The sequence below is a fragment of the Felis catus genome, chromosome B4 (assembly GCF_018350175.1).
Source record: "Felis catus isolate Fca126 chromosome B4, F.catus_Fca126_mat1.0, whole genome shotgun sequence".
Lineage (NCBI taxonomy): Eukaryota > Metazoa > Chordata > Mammalia > Carnivora > Felidae > Felis > Felis catus.
In genome coordinates, this window is record NC_058374.1 from 117,302,721 (window position 1) to 117,330,119 (window position 27,399).

Sequence of the window (27,399 nt, forward strand, 5' to 3'; positions counted from 1 at the left end):
TTAAACAACACGTAAGTGAATGAGCATGGCTATGTTCCAATAAAACTCTGTTTATAGACACTGAAATGTGAATTTCATATAATTTTACATGCTATAACATATTATTCTTCCTTTGATTTGTTTTCAACAGTTTAAAAAGGTAAATTCTTATTATTCATGATAGCCAAGTGGTGGAAGCAACCAAATATCAATCAACAGATGCATGGTTTTTTACAAAAAAAGTGGTACTGACATGCAATGGAATATTATTCAGCCTTGAAAAGGAAAGAAGTCCTGTCACGTGATACAAATGGCTGAATCTTGAGGACATTGTGCCATGTGAAATCAGCCAGTCATGAAGAAATAAACACTGTATGACTCCATTTACATGAGATATCTAAAGTAGTCAAATTCATAGAAAAGTAGAATGATGGTTGCCAGGGGATGGGGTAAGGGAGAGTGGGAAGCTGTGTTCAATCGATCTACGGCTTCAGTTTTGCAAGATGAAAAAGTTTTAGAAATTGCTTGCATAACAACGGGAACACACTGAATTGCACTGTGTACTTGAAAGAAGTGATCAATTTTTTACAATATATGTTGAGGGTAGAGCTAGCAGAATTTGTGGGTGGGTCAGACAGGTATTCTAAAGGAAAGAAAGAGGAGAATCATGAATAGGCGCCAGGTTTTTGGCTGGGATACACGGATGAATAGAAGTGCCACTTACTAAGATGAGAAAGTCTGTAAGAGGAGTGGTTTGGGGGAGGTTTGAGATGATTTTAGGACATATTACATTAAAAATGCTTATCAGAAATCCACTTGGTGATGTAAAATACGCATGGGATTTACAAGTATGGAATTAATGGGAGGGGTCCAAGCACAAGTTATAAATTTGAGAGAGAACAATGAGTAGAATGTGCTTAAAATCATAAGACTGGATGAACTTACCAAGGGAGAGAGTATGAGACAGAGAAAAGAAAATCCATTATTGCTTCCTAAAGTTCTCCGCCATGGAGGAATCAGAGAAATGGCAAGGAGAACACAAAAAAACACTGAGAAGCAGTGGTCAGAGAGAATGAAAACCAGGTATGTGTACATTTATAAATGGCACGCGGAGAAATTTCCAGGTTGCTGATGGGTCAAGGAAGATGAGGACTGAAAACTGACTATTGGCTAACGACACTGAGGTCACTGAGGCATTGATAGAGTAGTGGGTTCAGGAGAGAATTAGAAGGGAGAACACAGTGACCGCATGCATAAACCACCCTTTCAAAGATGAGAACTAAAAATAGAGGCGTATCATGAGAGGGAATGTGGTCAAGGTGTTGTGTATTTTTTTTTTAAGATTGGAAAAATTACAACATGCTGGCATGCTGTTGGGAATAGTCCAGTACAGAGTAGAAACTGACAACGTGGAAGTGATTAAAGAGTAGCTGGGGCAATGAGTTTGAGTAGATGGAGGCAATCTGATGGAGTAGACAAATGAAGGGTCAGCCCTAAGTAGGAACATGGAAAGTGAATCCAAGGGAAGGTAGCATATATGGCTACAAAAGCAGGCAGACAGGTAGGGAGATCATGTGGGATTTCTCTTCTGATTGTTTTGATTTTTTTTTCCCAGTGAAATGGGATTGCAAGGTCATCAACAGGGAGTAGGATGGGATAGGAAGTTTTGGAGTTTTGAAGGAGTGTAGGAAGAATTAAATAAGTGTGAGAATGCAAGAGTGACTGAATAAAAACTTGTAGCATTGAATAATTCTTGGATATATTATATTAATGTGAAAACATTCATCATTGTTTCCTACTAGCTCCTCCTTACCAGGCTTCCCCTGTAGGAGCATTACAGTTCCCACATCATTGATGTTAAGCTTGGCCAGATGACTTTCTTTGACCAATGAAATATTAGTGGAAGTGGTATGTACCATTTCAGAAGAGAAAAAAAAAATGGCACATTTTATGTTGTTTTTTTTTTTACCACAATTAAAAACTCTTAAAAGAAGTCAATTCTTCTTCACTTGAAAGGCATACAGAAACAGGCAGCAGGCCCTGTTGGCTGTCATTTGCCAAACTCTTGCCAATGGGTGGCCAGTCCGAGGGCAAAAAAGATGGTCTGAATCAATGCTTCTCAAATGTCCCCATTGAAAGACCTCTAACAACACAAAAGGAGGAAAGCAGACTCCCACAGGGGTCTGCCTACAAGTCTATAAAATTCTTTTAAGTACTCTTTCAAATGAAGTTCATGAATGTCTTTGAATCCTAGTCTATAACACATGTTGTTTTAATGTAAAATTGGCATTCACTGTAAAAATCAGTAAAAACTGACGCTCATGCAGGCTCAAAGACGGTGAGTGACTTAGTCAAGTCCCATAGCTAGGACAAGTCAGGTATGGGACTGGATCGCAAAATTCCTGATTCCAAATGTATACTTTCCACCCAAATAGACTGCCTTTCCATCAGGCTTTGGTTCTCCATTCCCAGCCCCTAAATATCCCTCCACTATAGACGCAGTCTTCAAAGTAGTGATGGCAACCCACTTTTGAGTCTCTTCCAAAATTTATTAATTCATGTTTAATACCATCAATTCATAAGTTTTATATATGATTTGTTCTGCTACATTCTAGAATATTTTAGTTGATATATTCTAAAACTCATTTTCATCTCTTGCCCTATCTAATTATGCTTCCTCATCCATCTGTATTTTTTTTTTACTTTTCATAGCATCCCATTCTGTTATACATTGTGAAATGTTAAATTATGAAGGACCTGACAGATTTGCTATTTTTGTATATCCAGCATCCATTTTTTTCTTGTGGTAGATTGTATTACTTGTTTAGAATTCTCCCTTCCCTCCTTGTCCTTCCCCTGGTCCCACTGACTTTAGACTTGGCCATATGACTTGCTTTCCCCAATGGATTGTGAGTGAAAGTGAGGGTGTGAGAGTCCTAAGCAGGTTTTAAGAGACCTCATGTGTCTCTACTCATCTCTCTTGACCTCCTGGCTTCCTAGGGAACCATATATCTCAAGTCGAACATATTCCTTCAGCCTAGGTCCCAAAAGGAAAAGATAGGTGAAGCAGACCAGAACCCAGCTAACCAGACCCAACTCACTGACGGTTGGAGTTTTTTTGTTACACTGTGTTATCCCAGCAAAAGCTGACTAATACATCCCTTCTTTTGGAATGAGGGTTTTTATTTTCTTCTGGAAACCCAGCCCTCCTCCACTTTTTATCCATAGGGTTTAGTTGGGCTGACCCTCCTCCATCCAGCCTCAGCACCCTCCAACACATTATGCTGACTAACTCCCATCTCTGTTGAGATCTCAGCTCTTCTCATCGAAGCTGAGAGAGACTAACACTTTCTTGGCCAGCAGAAATTAATGATTCTGGGCCTCGTTACCTGCTCAAAAGGGGTCCCAAAGAAATTACAGAAATCTTACTCATAACCCATCTAGTCTTAACTCCTGTTTGTTTTGCAAGAAAAGCATAGAAAGAAGAGTGTGGATCATATGACACTAAATGCCACACTTCTTGGCTACTTTTTGATAGTGGGCAGGAAGCATGGAAAACAAATAGCAGTTGTTTTGGACTTCGAGTTTGTATCTCCCCAAAATTAACATCGAGGCCCTAACCCCCAGTGTGGTGGTATTAGGAGGTGGGGGCTTTGGGAAGTAATTTGCTTGAGATGAAGTCATGAGGGTGGAGCTCCCTCATTAGTGTCCTCATGAAAAGAGACACCAGAGAGTTTCCCTCCTCTCTCTCTCCCCACATGTGTCTACTGAGAAAAGGCAATATGGGGTCCATGCTCGGCAGAGCGTTCTCACCAAGAACCACATCTGCTGGCACCTTGATCTTGGACTTCCCACCCACCAGAATGATGAGATATAAATGTCCATCACTTAAGTCACCCAGTCTATGGTATTTGTGATAGCAGTCCAAGTAACAGCAGTTTTCGCTTAGAATGCTAAGGACAGAACCTGGAAACACATAAAAGTGAAAGTTATTCCCTGTGCCTTGAGGAAGAGCAGAGTCAGCTCTGAATTACTCATTCATATGGAGAGCTGGGAGTAGTGGTGTGGAGAATCTAAAACACCAGAAAAACTTCAGAGGTCTTCATTTGGCCTGAGAAACCCTAGGGCCGTCCATGTTTCATGTGTACTTGAAACAGGGATGCATTTCTTCGGAACAATCAAACTGCCTGATGAAAGCATGTACACCTTTTCTCTCATACATACTAGGATTCTCCAAAGATTTACCGTGAAAAAAAAATACAATAAAAATCATGAAAGCTACCGGCTTCGAATATACTTATGTTTGGCTTTGGCTTATACTTTTTAAAATAAAGCGATGTGGTGTTCTCAATTGTGTGTGAGTGATTTTTTTCCTCCCTGAGAAGTATAATAAAATAAGTTTACGTTCTCCCAGTCCACAGATTGCTGGATCACACGGGGACATGGAGTGAACTCTCCTGAGTGACAAGAGAAGCCAACTAGGGATTATAATAATCCCTAAGGTGGAAAATTAGCTGTAGAAAATCAGGGGCTGATAAACAGCTCTCCTCCCCATTCCTTCTCCTGCTTTTGTGCCCTCTTAGCTTGCCCTATCCTCACGTTTTCCCACCCTTCTCAGAGACCTGGTGGGCCATGTCTCACCTCTCTGAACTATCCATACCAGCCAGGAAGCAAACGCTTTGGAATGGACTCAGGTGCTCTGACAGGCACTTAGGGGTTGAGAGCTGGTACCCACTTGAGTAAAATACAATGCCTGCCCTTTAGAAGCCCATAGTTAGTAGACAGAAGCGAGAGATTCACAAACAAATAGTCTTTAGAAAAGACTGCAAAAATAAGAAACCAAGTGGAGGAACTCTTAGCGTGTGTTCCTTTTGAGAGGACTCACGCCCGGTCCCTAGGGAATCTGACTTGATTGGTTTTGGTTGTGTATAGAGACCAGTAGCTTTTCAAAATACTCCCCAGGTGATTCTCACAGGAAGCTGGGCTGAGAACGGCCCCAGATCTACTGAATCAGGAATTCTAGCAGGTGAGACCCAGGTGGCCCAGAGTCTATCAGCCCCAGCCCCCCATGGGATGCTGGTACACACTCAAGTTTGAGAACTATCCGGCTGTCCTGCTAAGGGGTGGAGGCACAGAAATGGAGGGCTTCTGGAAGGTGAGCAGTTGGGGTGGAGCACAGTGCTGGGGGCGAGGGACCCTTTCACGGACCCCCTCCTCCTAAGAGCAGTCTCAGGGCAATGGACAAATTCTCCAGTGACAGCCTGGCCTGAGTCCTCTGGGTGGGCCGTCCTTGAGAGATCCTGTGGCGTAGAGTCCTGTCTGGCGACCACAGAGCCTCCTTCTGAAGCCTCAGTCACGCGGGCCCCCTTGGTGGCTGCTCCTTTCCCTCCGGAGCTCCTTTGCAGGGCAGGGAAGGTTGGGCCTGTGGTAGGCCATAGTAAACGGCCAGAAAGGTCTCTTCCTGACAAATCCTGGCTTCCAATTTATGGCTCCTTATTCTTTTCCCCAAAGTGGGCCCCCGACTCTGAGCTCTGGCTTTTTTTTTTTTTTTTTTTTTTAAACTCTAGACAGAAACCGTGTCCATCCCTAGACAGAAACCGTGCCTCCTTTTCTGGACATCAAAACATCTCCTCCTAAGCAATCACGTCCCCACCCACGATAAAAGCAGCCCTTTGCCCAAAGCCACCCAACTCTGCAGCCCACTCCCCGTGCCCCACTGCCCCACAACTCAGCCATCCCAGCTAACAGAAAACAGCCAAGTCTAGAGGCCTCCTCGCTTTAGGCCTTCCAGCCCAGGCCAACTGGGCAAGACACGACCCCACTGCAGTGCTCAGCGCAGAGACCCACCCCCCCCTCCCCGCTCAGGGGAAAGGAGGGATCCCCGGGTCCACCGCAGCCGGGGGTCCCCACCCGCGCGCCGGGGGGCCGCTTCTCTGGGTTTCTGGCCAAGCAGTCCCCGGCCTTGGGGAGGGGCTGCGGCCGCCCGGAGTCACAGAGGGTCCGGAGGCTCCTCCCCTGGGGTGGCCGAGCAGGAAGCGGGGCGCGCGGCGGGCGGGGGCGCGGCGCGGTGCGGGGCGAGCGCGCGGGGCGCAGGCGGCGGAGTATGCGCGGGCCTCGGCGGCCAGCCCCGGCGCACAGCCGCGGCCGGGGCGCGCGGCGCGGGGCGGAAAAGCCTGTTTACACAGACTGCACACCGCCTGGGGAATAATGCAGTAAAGGAAGTGAGCCGGCTCGGCCTGACTGCTCCAACTTCCTGCTCTCACACACACACCAGAGGAAAAAAAAAAAAAAAAAAAAAGAGGAGCGAGAGAAAGAAAAAAAAAGGGGGAAAAATCAGGATCTCATTACAAGAGCAACAGACCGTCTGCAGACGCCTGTCAGCATGGAAAGTCGGGGGCTTTCGCCCGGTTCCTCCTAGAAATTCCCCCGAAGAAGGATCTTGAAAGCTCCCCCACATCTGGGTAGGTAGCAGGGGTTTCTGCCTGTTGCTCGGACAGTTGCAAAGTTTCGTCGGGGGTGCTTTTTCTTTCTTTTCTTTGACTTGGTGGGGGTGGGGCTGGTGGGCGCCGCGGGGTGGGCTGCGGGCCTGGGAAGGGGGCGCCGAGGGGGATGCTCCTGCGCCCGCGCCGCCCGCCCGGCGGGAGCTCCGCGCCGCGTCCGACCCCGCGCCGGCGGCACCCTGCCCTGGGGCTGCGCTGCAGCTCGGAGGAGGGGGCGCGCGGGGTGGGGGGAGGAGGGGACGTGGAGACTTGGGGTCCCTGGGAGGAACGGCGGCGGGACGGGCTGCGTGCCTGGAGGCTGGACCACCGCCGACCTTCCAGCCGGGGCTGGCATTCCCCTGGGGTGGCAGTGGGCACCGACGCTCCGATTCGGGGAGAGGACAGGGGTGGAGGGGGAAGCGGAGGGCGTGGGGAGCGAAGGCGTGGGGCTGGGGGTCGCTTCCATTCTCGTTCGGCAGGTGACCCCCGCCCGGGTCACCGCCCCAGGCGCACGCCCAGGTGGACCTTTAAAAGCCAGTGGAGTCTTTACTGGACACGGTTTGGGCAGAGGTTCGGGGCAGGAGACGGTCTTGGAGCCCCCAGCTCTTTAGGAAGGGGCTCTTCAGCTTGCAACTGAATGTTGGCCTGTAATGCTACTGTAACTTTCGGGAGGAGGAATTAAAATTTTGGAGAGTTAAAGAAAAATAAGAGGTCTCGGTTTTGTTATATTTTCTGAACCGAACCTTCGTGAGGACAAGCTGCATTTAGGTGGCGGGTGGGGGTGGGAGTAAGAAATGTTATTTCAGAAACTGCAAAAGGGGCTTTTTAGAAAAAAAAAAAAAAACGAGTGTCGGGAGAGTTTCTGGCTTGTCTGGAAACGGCAAGACTAATTGCCATGCGCTTCCGCTTTGAAACTGGCAGCAGACAGCATCTTGAAAATGACTCACTAGAGGAGCTCACAAAGAAACTGGTTTGCTCCTTCTCAGGTTTATGTATTTGTGCCTTTTACAGTTTCCTTTGTAGTGTTCGAGGGGTCCCCCGCCCCTTCCCCGCCGGCCCCCTCCTACCCTCCCGCTTTTGGAAGCCCCTGGCCGGTCTTTAACTACCCCCAGCACCCCAGCCCGACGGGGGCTGGGGGAGGCTGAGTTGTTTTTGGAAGTTGGCTGGGGAGAGGGTTAAAGGGATTCTGCTGCTGCAGGGGGAAAAAGTTCCCTGAATTTTCCACTGGCTGCTGCAGGAAGAGAGAGCCCCTTTAGTCATTGCTAAGTAATGTCTGCACACACACCAACTAATCTCATTAGGAGTTTCCGCTGCTCGGCACAGGAGGGGTTTTGTGCAGCCACTGTCAGCCCGGGGAGCCCTGTGCTGCAGAGGGAGACAAGTTACGGCTTTATTTACTTAGAGGTGCAGCTGGCCAACAACCTTTTCAGGGCACTATCTTGAAACTTTGAAGTCACTTTGGCCATTTTGGATTTCAGACTTACAGGTTTTTCTTTCCCAGTTGTGTGTGTGTGTGTGTGTGTGTGTGTGTGTGTGTGTGTGTGTAAAATTTCTATTGCCCAAGCAGCTTAAACACACCCATCCTCTCTCTTCTGTGCTTATGTCTTTGTTGGAGGGGGGTGTGGAAGGTGGGGAGCCAGAGGAGATGAGAAACTAAGCATGTTCCAGGCATATATTAATGAACTCAAATCGATTTCTGAGCCTTATTGCTTTATTGCCAAACAAAATACCCTCTGATCTCTCTCCCTTTTTCTCTGTCTGTGACACACATTTATTTGGGATAGGTCAGTTATGGGTTTCAATTTATGGGGATTATAAAATTACAAATTGTGTTAGGAGGGCATGTGGGTCAGACAGTTAAGAAGACTGTCCATAAGTGTTTTTAGAGTTTCCAGTAATGATCCTGCCTGCAAAACCCCCTGATGGTCTTTCTGTGCCAAATATAGCAAAATAGCAAAGGCCTTCTGGCCTTTTTTTTTTTTCCTTTTTAAACCTTTAAATGTTGGAAATGTGTAGAGTTGCTAAAAAGGGTAAAGAATTTTAAGGAACCCGATTGGAACTGTGGGGTTGCTTTATTGACAAGAACCTGTTGCTGGGGACATACTCTTGAGGGTTTTTGAGGTGTTGGCGTTTCTCTTATGGTCACAAAGCATGTCCTGAAAACAGCTCAACTAGGGTGTGAGTCAGTGGACACAAGTACAGATGTCCCTAACATGGTGCCTGGCACAGAGTAGATGCTCAATAAATTGTTGCATTGAAAGCTGTGAGTAGGATAACAGAACTTATAATAAATAGATAAGGGGAAAAAAGCTTTCCAAAGGCTCAAGAAAGGCCCCTTGGAGCAAACTACAAACCAGTCTGGATAAACAGACTTTCTGGAGTAATTTTCTCCCCCTGGTGACATTCGGCAATATCTGGAGACATTTTGGTTGTCTTAACCAGAGGGGGTGCTATTGGCATCTAGTGGGGTAAAGAATTAGGAATGCTGGTACACATCCGGCAAAGTACAGAACAGCCCCCCAAAGTAATTTTCCAGCTCCAAATGTCAGTAGTGGCCAGATTGAGAAGCTTTATTTACATTAATGATGATAAGTCTTTTATAGGCAGCCATTCAACGGATAGGACATTTACAAGTTATAAGTTGTACTTTTCTGCCACATATGTAATACAGTGTGCATGAATTTTCTCTCCCTTTCTGTCTTTTTGGTCAGTAATACGTAATAGAAGGACATTTAAGTGACGAATTGTGATGGTTTACCTTTGTGAGCTGAATTAGACCATCTCTGAACCTCGCTCACTTGATACTAATGCTTTTTGGACCAGAATGGCAATAGCCCAGATAGGGAAGGTAGTGATTTTTCAGCCCTGTTTGAATTTTGGAGTTTCCTAAAACATTTATTAAAGATCTCTTTTTCTTATTTAAAAAAATTAATAATTCAAAACTGTAATATACAGTAAATGTAACTCTGAGATCATATATTGAAATTTATATTTGTAATAACTTTTTGAAACTTGAATCTTTTCCTGAAATTGGTTTTAAAGTCCTTCCAGTCAGTGCGTATAAATTAAAATATTCCTTTCTTAGCTGTCAGATACTGGGTTTTGTGTGTTCTGTGCTACCCAATTATTTTTATATACCTATCCAATTCAAAAAACCAATATGGTTATAGAACATTACCTACTGACAAACCCAAAACACTCACAGAAAATTGTCCAAGGATGTGACTTCCTGGAGTAGAGTCCTTTTTTTTTTTTTTTTTTTTTTTTAGGTGATGGTGATTTACTGCCTATGAATTAATACTGCTTTGCTCCTTTCCAGTCCTAGGGAATGATTCAGCCATCTCCATGTTCTCCAGACCTGGGGTTCCTCATTAAACTTTAAAAGAAATGGGTTCTCTATTCTGGCTGTGCCCTGGCTGCAGGCAGCTGGCTTCTGCCCCTTCATGAGGGCCTGCACCTACACACACACACACACACACACACACACACACACACACACACACACACACGGGAGCAACACGGGTCATTTGAATGAAGGACCCCACTCCTGTCAGATTTTTCTGTATGTTTCCAGCAAGAGCTTTTTATGTCCTGGTTATCCATAATTTTCCCTTTGTCTTTGTAGATTGATTTATAGTATATTTGAGATCACACTAGCATAACAATATTTTCTAAAAGTCAGGAGGTTTTACTTCTGTTTTAAAAAATAGTTAATGTGAATTACGTTAGGAAGAGTCAGGAAACCACGAAGAAAAATATAAACATCTCCCATAATCCCACCGTGGACATTTTGGTGTATATTTTTTTCAGTCTTCTACAATGTGTGTGTGTGTATGGACACATACCCACGTACATGCACACATACATAAAACTTTTCATTGGAGTCACACTATCCTTGCTGTTTTATAATTTATTTTTACCTAACGTATCATGTAACACATTTTCATAACTAGTACCAAGACCAAAATTACTATACATAGAGCATACATTTATTGATCTAATAAATGTGTTGACTCAACAGTGGATTGACATAATTTCTACATGGACTTGTTCAGTGTTTTTGTCTCTGCGGCTCCAAGTAATGTCCTAAGAATGCTGACCTCTTAAAAGACTGAATTCATATGTGCTGTGAAATTTGGGATTTTGATGAGTTTCTCTATGATTTAAGAATGAGTCATGATTTGCAGTAGAATATCAAGATGTAGTAACAGGAAGTCCAGGGCCCTACACATCAAAATAGAATGTTAGATGATGAAAAAAGAGAAGCTAGGTTAAACCGAAAATATACCTTGAACTTTAAAGAGGGAGGAAGAGGTCTCTTGCACACTGAGACAATTCTTAGTTATTAGTGTTTCATTTTATATCCAGAGTGTTTCCAAACTTTGAAACTGGTGTTTTAAATGGATTCGTATCTCAAGATTACTATTGCTCATGGCCAGTTTGAATTAAGATCATCCAACTTTTTGGTTGAAACTGCAGCAGTGAGACTGTGACAACTGTCTTTACCACCAAAAGTGCAGCCCCAGGAAATTGAGTTATCAGCGTGTGTGTGTGTGTGTGTGTGTGTGTGTGTGTATAAAACCATCTGTTAACGAATCCTGAAGGCCTTCAACAATGGTAGATCATTCAGTTTAAGTAACTATTCTGGGCAGAAATTTGACTCCTTATGACTCCTGCCTATAACCAAAATAAAAATGGCCTTTCATCCATTACCTGAAACTTAACATATGTGTCAGCAGTTTAAAAATAAACCTTGAATTGGTCATTTCAATAAATTGTAATTTGGTGTGAATTGCCACTAGAAATTAGTAACTCATCGATGATATGTTTCAATTTGCATTTCCTGGAAGGTAGTTATTCAATTCTAAGAACTAAATGGGGTTATTTTATAATTCGTAGGACTTATTTGTATATTTTTAAAGAAATTAAGATGATGGTTATACTAACATTCTAATTTGAATTGGACTAAAATTAATTTACTCACATATCTGCTCTGAAAAAGGCTCTAAAGCACATGGTATCATAAGTATCTTTAAAGATTCCATATCTAATAATAATTCCTAATTTTCCACATATAAATATAGGAATGATGGGGTAGATATAAAACACACTTACCTAATGCCTTCTCTTAGACTGGGGTCAGGAGTCCTTTACTCCAAGCAGTAGAACAAGGAATCTGAGATCGTAGGTGTCCTTTTTTTTTTTTTTAATTGGGATATAATTTCATACATGGAAATGGACAGATCTTCAGTGTTTTTGTATATATCCAGGAGATCTATACCCCTTACCTTCAAATATAGAATATTTCTACCACCCCAAAACATGCCCTAGCTATTTCTTTTTGTTCCGACAATTTCATGATTCCACCATGTAGGTTATTAAACCCCAGAACACCTTCATAAAATACTGCAGTATTTTTATTTAATCTGCTTGGTTAAACATAAATCACTAAAATGTGTAGATTTCCTCAGCAATAGGATAGGAGGAAAAGTCCCTTCTACATTATTTAATGCCACTTAAGCTAACCCAAAGTAATCTGTGTGCTGCAGGAAAAAAGTAGATTCCTTTAAAACCAGTTGGGTTGAGGGGTGCCTGGGTGGCTCAGTTGGCTGAGCGTCCAACTTCAGCTCAGATCATGATCTCACAGCTCATGAGTTCGAGCCCTGTGTCGGGCTCTGTGCTGACAGCTCAGAGCCTGGAGCCTGCTTCAGATTCTGGGTCTCTCTCTCTTTCTCTTTCTCTCTCTCTCTCTCTCTCTCTCTGCCCTCTCCCATTCATGCCATCTCTCTCTGTCTCTCAAAAATAAATAAACATTAAAAATAATAATAAAAAAAAAACAGTTGGGTTGAGACGCTATCCCTCCATCTTCCTGGAACTCAGTTTTCCAGCTGGATGGTGAAGTGATCCAGGTAGAGACTGGGGTAATCCCTTTCAAGCCAAAAGTTGTGTTGTACTATTTTTTTGGAGTAAGGAACTTGAATTCTTCTAAAAGTTGTGAAAATGTGAAAATTTTTGCTGTCCTCTGCAAACAGCCGACTTTCAGACATAACACAGCGATTTAAGTGAAGTATTCTGTGGTTGGAAAAGGGGTTCCAAATGCTGTTCTCTCTCCTGGGAATTCCCTTCCCTGCCCCCACTCGCATAGATTGTTCTCACTCTGTGTTGCCAGTTTGTGGCCATCCTTCAAGGCTCAGCTTCCCACTGTCATTTGGTCATCAGCCCCGGCCTCTGGAACCCCTGCCACCTTTATTTACAGGTTTTCTCATTGACCTGAATTCTCCCTCTCCAAATTCTTACTATCCAAACGTAGGTAGTGAACACTTTGTGATCTATATTTCTGGAGATGGGTCTGGTGTCCCTGATTATTCGTTGATACTCATTATTCCAAACTCAGGAGCCAAGTAGATTTGATGGCACAGCCTCCCTTGTTACCCGAAGTCTCTGCCAAACCCTTGAATCCATTAGATTCGGAGAGTGAGGGGTACCCGCGCATGAAAGCGCCATGATGTGTTTCACGTCTGTGAAGTCTGGAAGCTCCTTCTGGGCCTGTTCTGTTTTTCTCATCCTCGTATTTATCCCAGCACGTTGTCCAATACCTGGCATTCATTGAATTAGAAACAATCTGAAGGGGAAAAAACTTGCCACTGGACTTGATAAAGCACTTTATTGCTATGCATAAATCCAACCCTCTCCTGGACAGTGAATTATTTGGGATTAATAAGAGGCATAGTTCTTGGTTAAATCATAAAGCCAGCCAGGAAGAAACTCTATAGAGGATATGTCATTTTCCAGAGTTTTTATCCAGACTTATAAGAACGGTACAGAAAACAAGTTTGTTAATATCTGAGAGGACAAACCTCAGCCCTGTTGCTGATATCGGTCTTATTCCTGGAATGGTTGGCTAACAGTTAATTCATAGGTCAGTACAACTTGGAAGGATCTTGATGTAAAATTCTTTCCATGTTAAAATTGATCATTGTATAGCAATCATCATTAGTCTTTATCAAGACTTCAACTGACCAAGTTTTCATAGTTCTTTAGGCTGAATTCCATAATATTTACAGTTCCAAGTCCTTCACTTATACTGAAACCCGCGTGTGTAGCTTTTGTTTGTAACTTTTTGTAATTAACGGATGATGTTTCTGATTAATTTTTAAAATAACAAAAGACTCTGCCTGTGTATTTGAAGGGATGAATGACTAATATCTACATTGCTTTTAGTGGAGGAAGGCTAGCTCTGCTGTGAATTTCAGCTGGTTTTGCCAAATAGCAGTTTGTTGATAGTCAAACCTTGATTAACTAGAACGTATGATTAAGCAGATTTCTCTTTCTGCAGTTAACTGTCAGAAGAGAAGGATCAAAACAACAACAGCAGAATAAGCCCCAGAATTTATTCCAGGATGTGCTCCTGGGTAACTTCAGGAATTCTCTGTAGGAATTAATTGCCAGGATTCTCCTACACTATCTGCACCTGCAAGTTCTCTTCATCCTCAGTAAGATGATACCAAGGCCCAGAAAGGTCAGAATGCTCGATTAAGCAAGAAAAGGGGTAGACGGTCATCCAGTTTCTGAACACTTAGAGTTAAGAAGAGCGCTTCTCTGGTTAATACTCAGTGAACTGGAAATATAGTCTCCCCACTATCTCCTTATTGGAGTTTGGAAATTTTTCCTTTAAAGGCTAAAATATAAGCCTTGGTGATTGGAGTTCACTTGAAAGTGAAAAAGATAAGCATTGACAGGTGTGTGTGTGTGTGTGTGTGTGTGTGTGTGTGTGTGTGTCTGTCTGTCTTAGATTCGGAGAGTGAGGGGTACCCGCACATGGGTGTGGGTATGCCTCCACATATGTTGGCAATAAGAGGCAGGCATCTAAGAGAACATGGTACTGTTCTCTTGGTACTGTATAATCTCAGTTTGTGCTCCTTCTACATCCAGAGCCACTGTTCTCCTGCAGGATCTGAGCCCTAATTCTGTACAGAGGACGGGAGCATAAGGGAACATTTGCTAAAGTTCTCATCCAAAAGCACCATTATTTCACTGTGAGAACCCAGAGAAAACTTGGATTTTTAAAAAATATAATGTATAGGCGAGGAGAAAGTGAATATTCCTGATAATTTCAGCAGGTCCCATTAAGAACATACAAGAAGAGACCAAACCCTTCAGTAGTCTTTGGAAGACCATATATGGATGCAGGTTTTGCATTTTGAAATCTTCTGGCATCTAGAATCCATGAGCGTTAGTAGGGGAGTTATTTCTGCTAATCCAAGCCCTGATCCAAGATACTGATCACTTAGACCAGAAGGTGTTGGGTGGTAGAGAATTACTTTTTACTTCTATTTCATGTTTTCTTTTTAAAAGTATTTTCGAACGAATATCTCCAAATTCTACAGGTGACATTCTGAGTGCAGGTTGGGAACTGATTAAGCCCCAAGCAGAACTAGGTTGTCCCATCCATGCTGAGCCTGTAGCAGAGGGCTAAATTCATCTTTGAGAGTCAAGGCAAAAATACCACTCAGCCCTCGACATTCCCTGACTTCACTTCATTCACTTCTTTGGGTGCTTTAGTGCTAATTCTCAGTTTGGCATTTAGGATACTTGGATAAATTGAGCAACTTTGAGTGGTGATAACATTTTCTTAAAGTGAATTACTTTCATTACAAAGGTATGGGCTGTTAGAAGATGCCTTGAATCAAACAAATGACCCACGTACATGGAGGTTCTCCAGAGCTTAGAGTGTTTGCTCTTAAATAAGGGCATTGCCCTGCTCTGATTTAAATCAGAGCCGAACCACAAGCACAGCATCCTCTTCCAGCCTTGGCCACATCCTTTGCTTTTTTTTTTCTTAACCTAAATATTAAGACCTACTAATTTGACTTTGGGAAAGTAGAAACTTTAAGACCTTGACATAGGAGATCATATATGCTCCAGCTGATTAAAATGTAGGAAGGGTGACTTTCTTTAGCAAGAGGGAGAAGATCATCTACAGCAAGATCTGGCTGTTACTTTATTTTTTAGAGTTAATATACTCTTGTGGAACAATAATTGGAAGAGTAGAGTATCAAGTTGTATGTGACATTCCAGGAAAGGGCCAAGCCAGGTTAGTGGATGGCAGCTTTCTGAATGGGAAGGAAGGGCCATCAAGACACTTTGGGGTATGTATCTGTTGTGTGTTTCTGATGCCACCAACAGCCATTCTCTTCCATCAGATGTTTTTACAGAGCTCTTGAAGGTTAATATGTCTGCATTAACCAGACACAAATGAATAAATCATCGGTCTTCACTAGATGACACTTCTAATGGTTTTTTGTTCATTTATTCAGTACATTTGGGGGGGTTGATAAATAGGTTTAAAATAACATGGCATTGGGTGAAGATTAGTTTTGAAGTCACTCTTTGTCTATTTTTGTGACAGTTTTCTTAGAAATAACTGTACTCCACATGAAGATATTTTAAATGTGCTCCACTTACTGTAGCTTCTCGACCAGTCAGGCTCGATTTTAAATAGACGTTCAGTGGAAAATGAGATGCGTTTTGTGTGCCACTTTATCTTAATGCCATCATATTTTTGCTTTGTGTTAAAAAGAACTTGATTAGAAGTTATTTAAGTTTAGATGAAACTCTGCGTTTGGTACCATAATGACCATATGTAGCAAAATGTACAAAAATGTGAGAGAAACGTGCATGTGGAGACCGTAAAAGCATAAAAGGGATAGTCTACCTTCACGGCTTGAGATGCAGCTAAAATCCCCCACAGGTGTCCACCACATGAGCAGGTGATGACATTTTGAAGACTGCAGAGTCACCGGTTTTTATAGATCCCTTGCAAAGTGAATATATTATCCCAGCAGATTATGTAAAACTGGTGATGCCTAGAATTTGCATTTCCTAAACCATGAAAGAGTTTTGCTGAGAAGAGCACCCAACGAGAGCTGAGCAGCTGAAGTGACCACACGATCTAGAAGCCGGAGGGGCCATTTCCTTGCTTAGCTAACCATCCGTGTAAGGCAGCGCCTTGTGCTTCTCAGCAGTCTCTAAAGATGTCACAAATACCGGTAACTCGTAACTATATTTGCACCAGTACTGTAAACAGCAGGACCCAGACACAAGCTGATGCCCGTATTATCCAGCTAAATCGCGGCATTTCCAGGAGCCATCACGTTTTGGCCTATGTTAAATTTCAGAAACGGAAAGGAAGAATGTTTATAATATTAGCCATTTGCAAATTATCAGCGCAAGTATGCTAGATTATAAAGTTTTAACACTGATCATATACTTCTGAAGAATATCAAGATCCATTAACTAGTATCATTTTCTAGATATACTGTTTTAAAAAAAAGACCTATAAAACGGTTTCTGTAGATTTACTCCAGGAAGAGGGAAAGATAACTTTGCCAGGAGTGCAGATGTTGGGGACAGTTGTCTTTTTTTTGTTTGTTTTTAATGTTTATTTTGGGGGGAGAGAGAGAGAGAGAGAAGGAGGAACGGAGAGAGAAGGAGATACAGAATCCGAAGCAGGTTCCAGGCTCTGCTGACATGGGGCTCGAACCCAGAGAGAGAGAGAGAGAGAGAGAGAGAGAGAAGGAGAGAGAGAGAGAAGGAGGAACAGAGAGAGAGGGAGATACAGAACCCGAAGCAGGTTCCAGGCTCTGCTGACATGGGGCTGAACCCAGAGAGAGAGAGAGAGAGAGAGAAGGAGAGAGAGAGAGAAGGAGGAACAGAGAGAGAGGGAGATACAGAACCCGAAGCAGGTTCCAGGCTCTGCTGACATGGGGCTGAACCCACTAACTGCGAGATCATGACCTGAGCCAAAGTCCGCTGATTAACTGACTGAGCCACCCAGTGACTTAGCTATCCAGAAATGATAGAAGAAATGATACTTTATTACTTTAAGTTCTATAGAAAAGACCAGAAAAGTTGCTCTGGGAAGACCACGGCTTCTCTCCCTCTCCAGGCTGCTACTAGGGCCGTGAAGGAAAGCTGGAAGGAGAAGGTCAAGGGTTCCTAAGATTAGTAGCCTGATGTGTCATGCATGTGTGAGAAGCAGCCACTGGTGAAGAGAGACGTGTTCTAATGCTAGTAAATGAAGCAGAGACTGAACCACTCCTGGAGAGGGTGTGGGACCCATGGCGGCTTTGGCAGGACAGGGAGCAGAAACAATGGTCATACCGGGGAGAGATTTGGAGGCACGGGAGAGATGGGCCAAGAGGAAAGGCTCTCTGTACCTTTCCCTGGGTGGAGCTAGGGAGGGAGAATTGCCGTGCAGATGTTGGAGGTGGCCCAGACCGGGTGCAGCCCGGCCAAGGGAAGAGGAAGGCGCACACAGGGTTACCTTTCTGTCAGGAAATGCCCAGAGCTGCAGCAGGTCTGGGATGCTGAGCACAGCTGTGCACATTTCCCCATCCCCAGGGTCCCTCGGGACTCCTCCAGAGAGGAAGAGATGGTGTCGCAGCCCACACCTGACCCCACCGGGGCCTCCTTCCTCCCCCACCCCGGTGTCCGCTCAGTGTGTGTGGACACGTGTGAGAGAGACGGGGAAGATGATGTTGGTGATCCTTTGGCTGGGCGGCATTTGAGGAACAGTTCCAGGAAGAAGAGCACTGTTATTAGGCAAAATATATCGCTGCTTGCCGTTGATGGAAAAAGAAGTGGTGTCCAGATTTTTAGTTAGAAGAGCTAAGGCTTGCATTTTCTTTGACTAAATGTATTTTATCTTGTGTGTGCGTGTGTGTGTGTGTGTGTGTGTGTGTGTGTGTATTTTTTTTCTAACGTTTCCACTGGGTGGTGCTGCGGGAGTTCCTACCTTTTGCCTTGGATCTACCCTTCCCAGAAAGACGCCTCTAAAGCATAATAGGAGGAAGTCCTGATTTAGAAAGATTTTACAGTTTCAACACAATAGAAGGGTTTGGAGGATGCTCTGGCAGGAAATGTTTTAGTTTCTGGATGTGGAAAATTCACCATCATTTTGTATCATGCAGAAGTTTTCTTACTATGCTGGGTATATATTCTTTTGGCGGTTACCAACTTATTATGTAGCACAGAAAAGCTTTCAAGTTTATCTGAGAGATTACGGTTTCATCCTAGTGAAAGCAGTATGTAAGATTTCCTTTATTTTTGACTTTTGTAAAACTATCATAACAAAAAGTAAGCAAACAAACATTTCCTGATGTTAAGACAACTACAGATTTAAAAAATATCTCTGTTAAGGTTTTATTTGAAGCTGAAGGCATTGTTCCATTCCTATTTTAGAGATAATTTGTACAGTGTATTGGCCACAAGGATAACTTGGATTTTTATTTTCAAAATAAACATATAAAGTCTTTCAGGTTGATAGCGCTCATGTATGGAAGGGGATAGGGCTGGCCTTATCCTTGTTTTACAGATAAAAAAAGGTTGAAACACAGGGAAGTTGACGTCCCTGCCGGAGACCATGCAACTCTTTAAGGCCGTGGCTGTCATGAGAATTTATGTTCCGATTTCCAACTTTTCCCCTTACGCACAGGATCAAGTTTCAAATATAGGACTAGGACAAAGTTTAGGTAAAAGATTCTCCATTCAAAGGCCTATGAAATATAAGAATCAAGGGTAGTATGGGAGAGAAAATACCCACTGGAAATTAGGAAGCTCCACTCAACGGAGGCTCACATTTAAGGATGGTTGGCAAGATTTTAAGTAAGTTGTTCTGAACCCAAGGCAGCATTTTGTTTTCACGTGCTCGTTATGATCCTCCACGAAATCCCAAATATTGCTCCCTTAGAACTTGAAACAGGGCTTCCCCAGAGGTGTTTGTTTTTAAAGGAACGAATGTGAGCTTCTGCTGGGTGCCACTCTAGGTCCTATCATGTGGTTTCAGAGGGGCTCCCAGTCTGTCCCTATTCTCAGGTGAAGTGACCCCCACGATTCCTTTTATTGTTTGGAGGAATGCAGGCAGGTTTTAGACCCCATCTCTGGAGCCAGGCTCGGTCCATAGAATTTCTATTCTTGACTCGCATCCTCTTGTTCCACTGGCTTGTGTATACACCCCAAGCGAGAGGAAGACTTCTCCTGCTGAGGAGGAGCTGAGTTACAGAAGGTGCAGCTTCCCACATTTTGTCTTTATTAGCAAGAGCCAACCTTGATTATTTAGTGTTGAATGAACCTGGAGTGGGTCTAAACCAACATACATATCTTTTGTTAAGAAAAAAAAAGTTAATTTTTGGGGGGGAGAGAGCGCTAGTGGGAGTGGGGCAGAAAGAGAGGGAGACAGAGGATCCAAAGTGGGCTCCGTGAGGACCGCAGAGAGCCTGATGCGGGGCTCAAACTCACGAGCTGCAAGATCATGACCTGAGCCAGATGCTTGATGGTCTGAGCCACCCAGGCATCCCAACATGCAGATCTTTTTAAAAGGGAAATGAGTTTAAAAAACGATGGTAGCATGGGTTCAAAGTCTCTTTCTTAAAACAGAACCAATCAGAATAACTGGAGTCACAGAGGAGGCAAAGCCAGAAATGAACAAGGAAATTTCCTGATTTGATTCACAATGGGAATGTTACATGTCCCACTGAGTTAAAATGAGACTTCTCGCTTAGCAGCAGTGAGACGTGCATGCAAGAAATGAAGCCCCTGCTGGAGGAACAATGGTGAGAAGCTGGACGTTGGAGCCAGATTTCTCTGGGTAGGAGGCTCTGTCCATGTCAATCCTGTGGCCGTGAGCGCCTTATTTCACCTTTTAAAGTCATGACTTCCTCGTGGAGGATTAAATTGAGATGTGTATGAAGTGCTGAGCACAATGCCTGGTACATGATAAATGCTCATCAAAATGTTAAGTGTTAAAAAAGAAAAGCTCCTATTTAGAGAAGGAACAGATTTTTATTTTGGTACGAGCCCTTTTCTTGATTATTCCATGGACTCTCAGTATTGCTGGTCAGGGAGGATATACCTAACCTTTCCTTTAGAATGGGGCTCTTGGAGCTTTATAAATTATCTTTAGTGTTTTATGAATCATGTTGACATTATGTGTATTTTGTAGTTTACCTCCCCTCCCCCACCCCCACCCCGGAGACTTTTAGATTCTCAAAGAGATCCATGGACCCAAACACAGGAAGAAGATACTGTTCTGGAGATGTGACTGTGTGTGTGTGTGTGTGTGTGTGTGTGTGTGTGTGTGTGTGTGTGTTCTATGTATATGATTATATGCTTTAAGTTGCCTATATGAGATTGTGGATATTTGACTGGTTTTTGAGCCATAAAAACAACAATTTCATGTAGTTCAACCTAATGGTGGTAATTGTTAAGTAATGTAATTTGAGACAGTGTCATAATGAAAGAGACTATAATGAGGTATGAGTATAGCTTATTTTCATACGTTATTTACCAGAGCCTCACAAGTCAAACTTTGTCAGGGAGCCTTGGACCACTGGTAATCCTATTTCTCTACCATAACTTCTGTGTACAGTACTCTAAAATAGACTTGATTTTCCCCCAGGGGTTTATTGGTAGCTTTACGACATCTAATGAATCATTTTTCTAGTTCCATGCACTTTTGATCCAAATGGCTACTGTTGAAGAAGAATTTGCTTAGTATTTATTCCCTATTGAATTCATAGGGTTAATTACTCTGAGGAGGGAACAACAGTCTCAGTGAGTTTTCTTGGGCAACGGGAATAGCCGTGTTCTTCCAGAAAGCAGAGTTTGGCCGTCGTATTGAGGGTTAAAACAGAGCTGACACACAAAGCAAAATGAAACCAGAGCTGCAATTGCAAAGTGGGACAGATGTAGGAGGCCAGGTTTCCTGTGGCCCATTTTCCAGTTTCCTGCCTGCAACCTGCAGAAGAGGAAGCTGAGTGTTACCGAGTATGAGAACTAAAGGGGGGCGACGTGCTTCAGGCCAGAATTAAGATGTGCTCAAAACACACGGGCAACAAAAACAATTGCGAAGAAAGTGAACGTTTGGGTTTTAGTCCAAAACTGTCTGGGAAGGAACAACCCGTCTGTTTAAAGAAAAGACGTTCGTCAGTAGAGCCTGTGCTTCTCTGTGAGATTCTATGGGGGGGTGGGGGTAGCGGGGGGAGAGACCTGGGGACTGTCCCCGGTTGTAGGTACCTCTTTTTGCAGTCCTACTCATCTGTCAAGACGTGGTCTGCTTTTGAAATACAGTTGGTTACCTGAAAACATTTCCCCTGCAGTGCCCAGGATTTCTAAATCTGTTTCCTGGGCATGTTGATATATGAGGGAGGTGGATGTGGTTAACCGAGTGGCTATAATGAACTATAGCCTCACTTTGGGAAGGCTGGGTGACCAGTTGGCTGCTTTGATCTAGCAGGCTTGTGTTCCTTTAACTGCCCAATAAAATTTTGTGCGATGTTTTCAAAGAAGAGATTAAATGGAGATGTGTGTGTTTAAGGCTGCAGAACGCACACTCTGTTTGTGTGGCTACCTGACGAGCCAAGTGGGGAGATGCAGGGCTCATGCAGTCAGAAGATACTGGAGAAGTGAGTAAGTACATCCTTCTCCTGAGATAAAAAAGAGGTGAATAAAATTATTCTCTGTTTGGACTCATTAGCACATTAAAGAAGAGCCTCCGAAGTCAGATATTACAATCCCCTCCTTATGGGTAAAGAAATTGAGATCGAAGGGTGCCTACGTGGCTCAGTTAAGCGTCCGACTTCAGCTCAGGTCATGATCTCACGGTTTGTGGATTTGAGCCCCACGTCGGGCTCTGACAGCTCAGAGCCTGGAGCCTGCTTCAGATGCTGTGTCTCCCCTCTCTGTCTCTGCCCTCCCCCGCTTGTGCTCTCTTTCTCAAAAATAAATAAAGATTTAAAAAGAAATTGAGACCCAAAGACATTTAGATTCCCTACACACCTGTTTAGAAAACGCCTGTTCGCCGGGTGCCATGTTGGAATTGCTGATGACACTAATGAAATGATGGCCAACATCGAGTAGCTGCCCCTGTGGAAGCCTTGTTGAAGGCTCCATAGAAGGCATATGTGGAGGCAACAGTAAGTCTTGTGGAAGGCTCGTAATGGATAGGGCAGCGTGCTGAGCTTTCCCCATCACCGTCCCCCTCAAATGGACTTGCCTCTTTGAGGTACGGAGAAATAGGTGTGTGCTTCTGGGGCAGCAATTCTTTATTAATCCTCTGGCTTGATTGCTCCCTGCTGCCTCTTCAAGCGCAGAAAAGAACAAACTCTGTACCAGAAACACTAGGAAATTTGGGGATGTTGCCAAATTAGGGATCATAGAAGTGCCCATGTGAGGCAGCATAGTGGGAAAATAGGCCATTTTCCATCTCAGTGCAGGTCTATCTGAAAATACGGGATGAGATGGGCAGGGTTGTGCAATAGTGGGGTGGGATGGGAAATGGCATGCATATACAGATGAAGGAGGAAGTAGAATGGCTCAAACGTGATTTCCCAGCCCAAGTTAACGTAGTCATCCATTTACTTGTCCAAAGGAAATTCACTTATAAAAAGTCATCCAGTGAACCAATCAAGTTGCTTCTAATTTACCCAGAGACAATACAGTTTCCGAAGTTTCTAGTACAGTGCCTTCCTCCTCTCTTTCCTCAGATGGAAGAGTTATTTGAAAAATTGTATTTGCAAAAACATTGCGAACTTATAAAGCGTGAATAAGTAGACTGAGCAATGGCTCCTCTCCCTCTCTTCCTGTTCACCTTGGTCTTTAAAAAATGTACACTGTGTATACACCCCCAGAATGAATGAGAATACAAACATTTGCTACTAAGTAAAAAAGAGCTTTGAGGGACTTGAACTTGGCCTCACTGATGGCATTTTTTTTTTTAATGCAGGGGTTGACGATAATTAAAATGCCATTTGAAAATAAATTTAAATAATCCTTGTCCCACCTTATAAAAATAATGAAAAAGACTTCACGTCTGGGCATAGTTACCAAATGTTATCCTCATTTACTTAATGCCTTAAAGGTGTTCTGTACTGTTACAGCCATCTCAAATAATACAAAGTGTTGTTTTCCAATTCTTGATAAGTGTAGGGTTTGTTTCATATAATGAAATGGTTTCTGCCCTTCCTCTTGGACCTTGTTGATTTAATGGTATACAAATGCTTACTAGATGCTACTCTGGACAGAGGAGTGGAAGGGAAGAGAATTTTCAGTACAAAGTGTTAACATTCAACCTCCTTTCTCTAACCATTCAGGTTTTAGCAAGCAGAAAGACATGTACTTATTGAGCATCTGCCTGCTCTGTTTGGGTCTTACATAGGCACTTTTCTTCTTTCCTTGAGCTCTCTAATTTCTGACTGAAAAAAAAAAATTTTAAGTTGGCTAATTCCTTTAGTTGGCACAATATGTAAGCTTTAGAAAATCAAATAGTGCTGTCCCCTCAACTCCCACCTTAGTGTAACTTTAAAAATGAAACCAGGAACATGCAAAGAGAAGTGATAGGTTGCCATCAATAGAAAGAAGAACAAATACGTTGGTATTTCAACTTCTAAGAATGGAAGCAAAAACCTCATGCTTTGCATAAAGCGGTTGTGCGCAGCCCCATCTCCCATTAAGATGTCTGGCGCCACCTTGTGGCAGACAGAGAGAATGCCCACTTCCCAGAAGAGGAAAAGCAGCTTCTTTGAGTAAAGAGGCAGCTTGAAGAGGCTCTACAGGGGCAGGCCCACGCTTTGTGGGGCTTGAAGCTTAAGCAGTTTGGAGAGACCCTCTTGGTACTTCTTTGTACCACTCGCTCCAAATTAGAAATAAAGAATTACTAGGACCCCTAGCAATGAGGTGGTTCCTGAAGCGTTAACTTACACTATTCTTCTTTTTATATATATATATATATATATATATATATATATATATATATTTTTTTTTTTTTTTTAATGTTTATTTATTTTGGGGACATAGACAGAGCATGAATGGGGGAGGGGCAGAGAGAGAGGGAGACACAGAATCGGAAGCAGGCTCCAGGCTCTGAGCCATCAGCCCAGAGCCTGACGCGGGGCTCGAACTCAACGACCGTGAGATTGTGACCTGAGCTGAAGTCGGACGCTTAACCGACTGAGCCACCCAGGTGCCCCTGAACTTACACTATTAATGTCACCGTGAGTTAGACTCGGAGCTCAGGTTCCAGGTGCGAAAGCAGGGCTGGCAGTCGTGGGGGAACTGACTCTCCCATCAGCCCAGCAGCTGCTGGAGGTTTGGTGGAATTGGAGGGAGCACATCACGCCTGCCACTTGGTGACTTCTTCAGGCTCAAGTGGGGGAGGTTGCCTCTGGGTAAATTGCAGGTGCATTTTGTTCCAGATCCCCATCCCAATTCTTGCTTTGGCCTTTGCTCTTGCTCCTCTTCCTGTGGAAGACGTCTGCCTCTCTCCAGTCACCCCTTTAAAATTGTACACACCCTTTAGTTTAAAGGATGAGTGCTCATGCTCGCTCCTCTGGAAGGCCTTCTCCAAAGGAGCCTACTCCAAATTCTCATGCATGTTCCTTTGCGGTATTACAGAGCAGGTAAGAGTACACGTTGTGGTGTGTGCTAACCTCAGTTTTATTTATTCATCCATTCATGTGACAAATGTCTCTTGGGTGTGTAGTGGGACCTGTCACTGATCTAAGCTGGAGACACGTCGACAAGCAAAACAAAGGTTGGTACTCACCACATCGGCATTCGGGAACAGTGCTTCTCAAGCCAGCAGGGGAAAAGGACCAGTGTTTAGAATTTCCAACATACGGTGGACTGATAATTTTGTGAAATGCCAGAAAAATTAAGTTACTAGGAAAATAATGACCAAAGATACCAAAACATAAGCCTGATTTTTAATTAGTGACTTTATGGGCATGAAATGACATTTCAACATATACAATTGGAATAAATGTAATAAGAAAAAGAATTACAAAAACTAAATATTCATTGAAAATGCATACAAAGGCAAATAATATAGAAGTTCATTATTAATACTGGTAACTTTTTGCCATCCAGTAATTTTAACCAAACAAAAACGGTTCTAAGTGAACTGGTGATTCCCTGTATTAAATGCCTGTAAGTACACTTTAAACAAACACCACATTTATCAATACCTCACGTTTAGTGTAGAAAGAGTTTGCTTCTTGCTAACTGATGAATTTAATCTAGGTTGGATACCACACTGCTACTTGCGGGAGATGATATATGAAAACTATTTCTGTGTTTTGTTTCAATTACACTGAAGAGAAGCCAGTCTGATAGAGGTATGTTGACAGCACTAGAAAGGAGATTTTGAAACCCATTTCCACAAACTTGGCATATTAATTTTTTTAACTTTCATCTAAAATCAAGTATTTAAAAAATTTTAAATGTTTATTTTTGAGAGGGGAGGGGTGGAGGGGCAGAGAGAGAGGGAGACACTGAATCCAAGCCAGACTCCAGGCTCCGAGCTGTCAGCACAGAGCCCAATACGGGGCTCGAACTCACGGACCGCGAGATCATGACCTGAGCCGAAGTCGGACGCTCAACCGACTGAGCCACCCAGGCGCCCCTAAAATTAAGCAAGTATTAATAACCTAAAACAAAGCAAGTATGGCTGCATTTTAAAATTCCATCTTCAATTCATTAGTTGCCAGTTCCCACAACTTTCCCTGTAAAGTTGTAATTATATTTAAATCTTTTAGTCAATGAATTCTAGATTTTTTTGTATACTCTTGGGTTACAGTTGAAAAACCTTGAATATCGCACATTTTAGCATGGTCCTACTTCGTGATTCTGACTTGCGCATAGCTTGTGCCAGTAAAATGAGCCTACAAGGACACACACTCGGATGTAGTGATAATGACAAATTTCAGTAGAAATCTCTATACACTTATTCTGGGTTTTTATACTCCTCTTATCTTGGACTGGTGACCAACAGTTAGCACTGGTGTGTTGACCACATACTGCATAGACGGTTCTAGGGGCACCTGCTCTTGCACAATTGGTCCTCAATTTTCTCATCTACAAAGTGGGAATGATAAATGTATTTGACCCACAGGGGTGTAACACAAATTGAGATAATGCAGGAAAGTGCTCTCCCCCTGTTTCATGAGTGTTGGTCTTTCCTGGTCCTGTGGAGGGAGCAGCGTCCACTTATTTGTGCGGGGCATTCACTAGACCCCCAGGAGCCAGGGGAAGTGTGCCTGGAGTTAGTGTGCTGGAGTGGGATTGGTGGCTAGTGCCCTTGACTTGAGGGAGAGACATTGAGATGCTGCAGGTGTGATAGTGGCACGTGGCCTGGTGGCTCTCAAGCGGGCAGAGGAGGGCACCAGGGATAATGAGAGTGATCGCTGCACTCAGTCTATAGGATCCTTCTCTGTGCGGCTCCATCCAGATTAAAGACTGAATCAAGGGTAGTATTTGTATTCTTTAAAAATAACAGAGTTGGAGACACAGATTGGGGGTGGAAAGTAACAGTCTGCCTCGGTTTCTCTCCCAGTCTGTGCCAGTAGACAAGCCCTTTACTGTCTACTGGCGTGGCGAGCCCCACCCCTCTGCATTCCGCATCTGTTGCCCTGACAGGCCACGGGGAACGTACCTGTGTGGGCTCCATCACCAGTGGTCATAAACATGTCGTCACAGATGTCCCTTCGGTTGTCACTTTAGAACACTTCTCTTTTCCTGACCAAACAGCTTTCATCTATGTGACTCCCTGCCCCACACCCTCCAGGAGCACAAGAGAGATGGAGCAAAACTAGCCCTAGGGGAGGTGTGGGCACCCAGGGGCTCACAGCAGCTTGGAGGCCTCAGGCTAAGCACTTTGAACCGGTGGTTCTTAAGCTGGAGTCAGCAAATATGTGCCCAGGGATCTGAGTTTTCTCAGAATTAAAAAAAAAAAATTTCCTTTCCTTTTTGATGGTAGTCTAAAAAAATATAAGCATGTTTTGAGTCACTTTCTAAACAGCAGTCACTGAATAGCTGAAGATCCTCCCTGGATTCCAGTGACTGTATTGGGGTCCTTGCCTAATGAACAAACAACCAAGCTGATACA

The 27,399-nt window shown here is 43.5% G+C and overlaps 1 protein-coding gene across 3 annotated transcripts in view; it reads left to right on the top strand.

Moving 5' to 3' along the window:
• Window positions 1–6,288: 6,288 nt before the first annotated feature.
• The window catches only part of ELK3 (ETS transcription factor ELK3), a 66,976-nt gene continuing 45,865 nt past the window's right edge, over window positions 6,289–27,399 (top strand). Inside the window, exon 1 of one of the 3 annotated variants that reach the window (XR_006600981.1) lies at window positions 6,289–6,440. The gene's annotated coding sequence lies outside the window, so the exon portion shown is untranslated. The remainder of the gene's footprint in view (window positions 6,441–27,399) is intronic. The other 2 variants (XM_023257339.2, XM_023257338.2) reach the window with 2 other exon arrangements.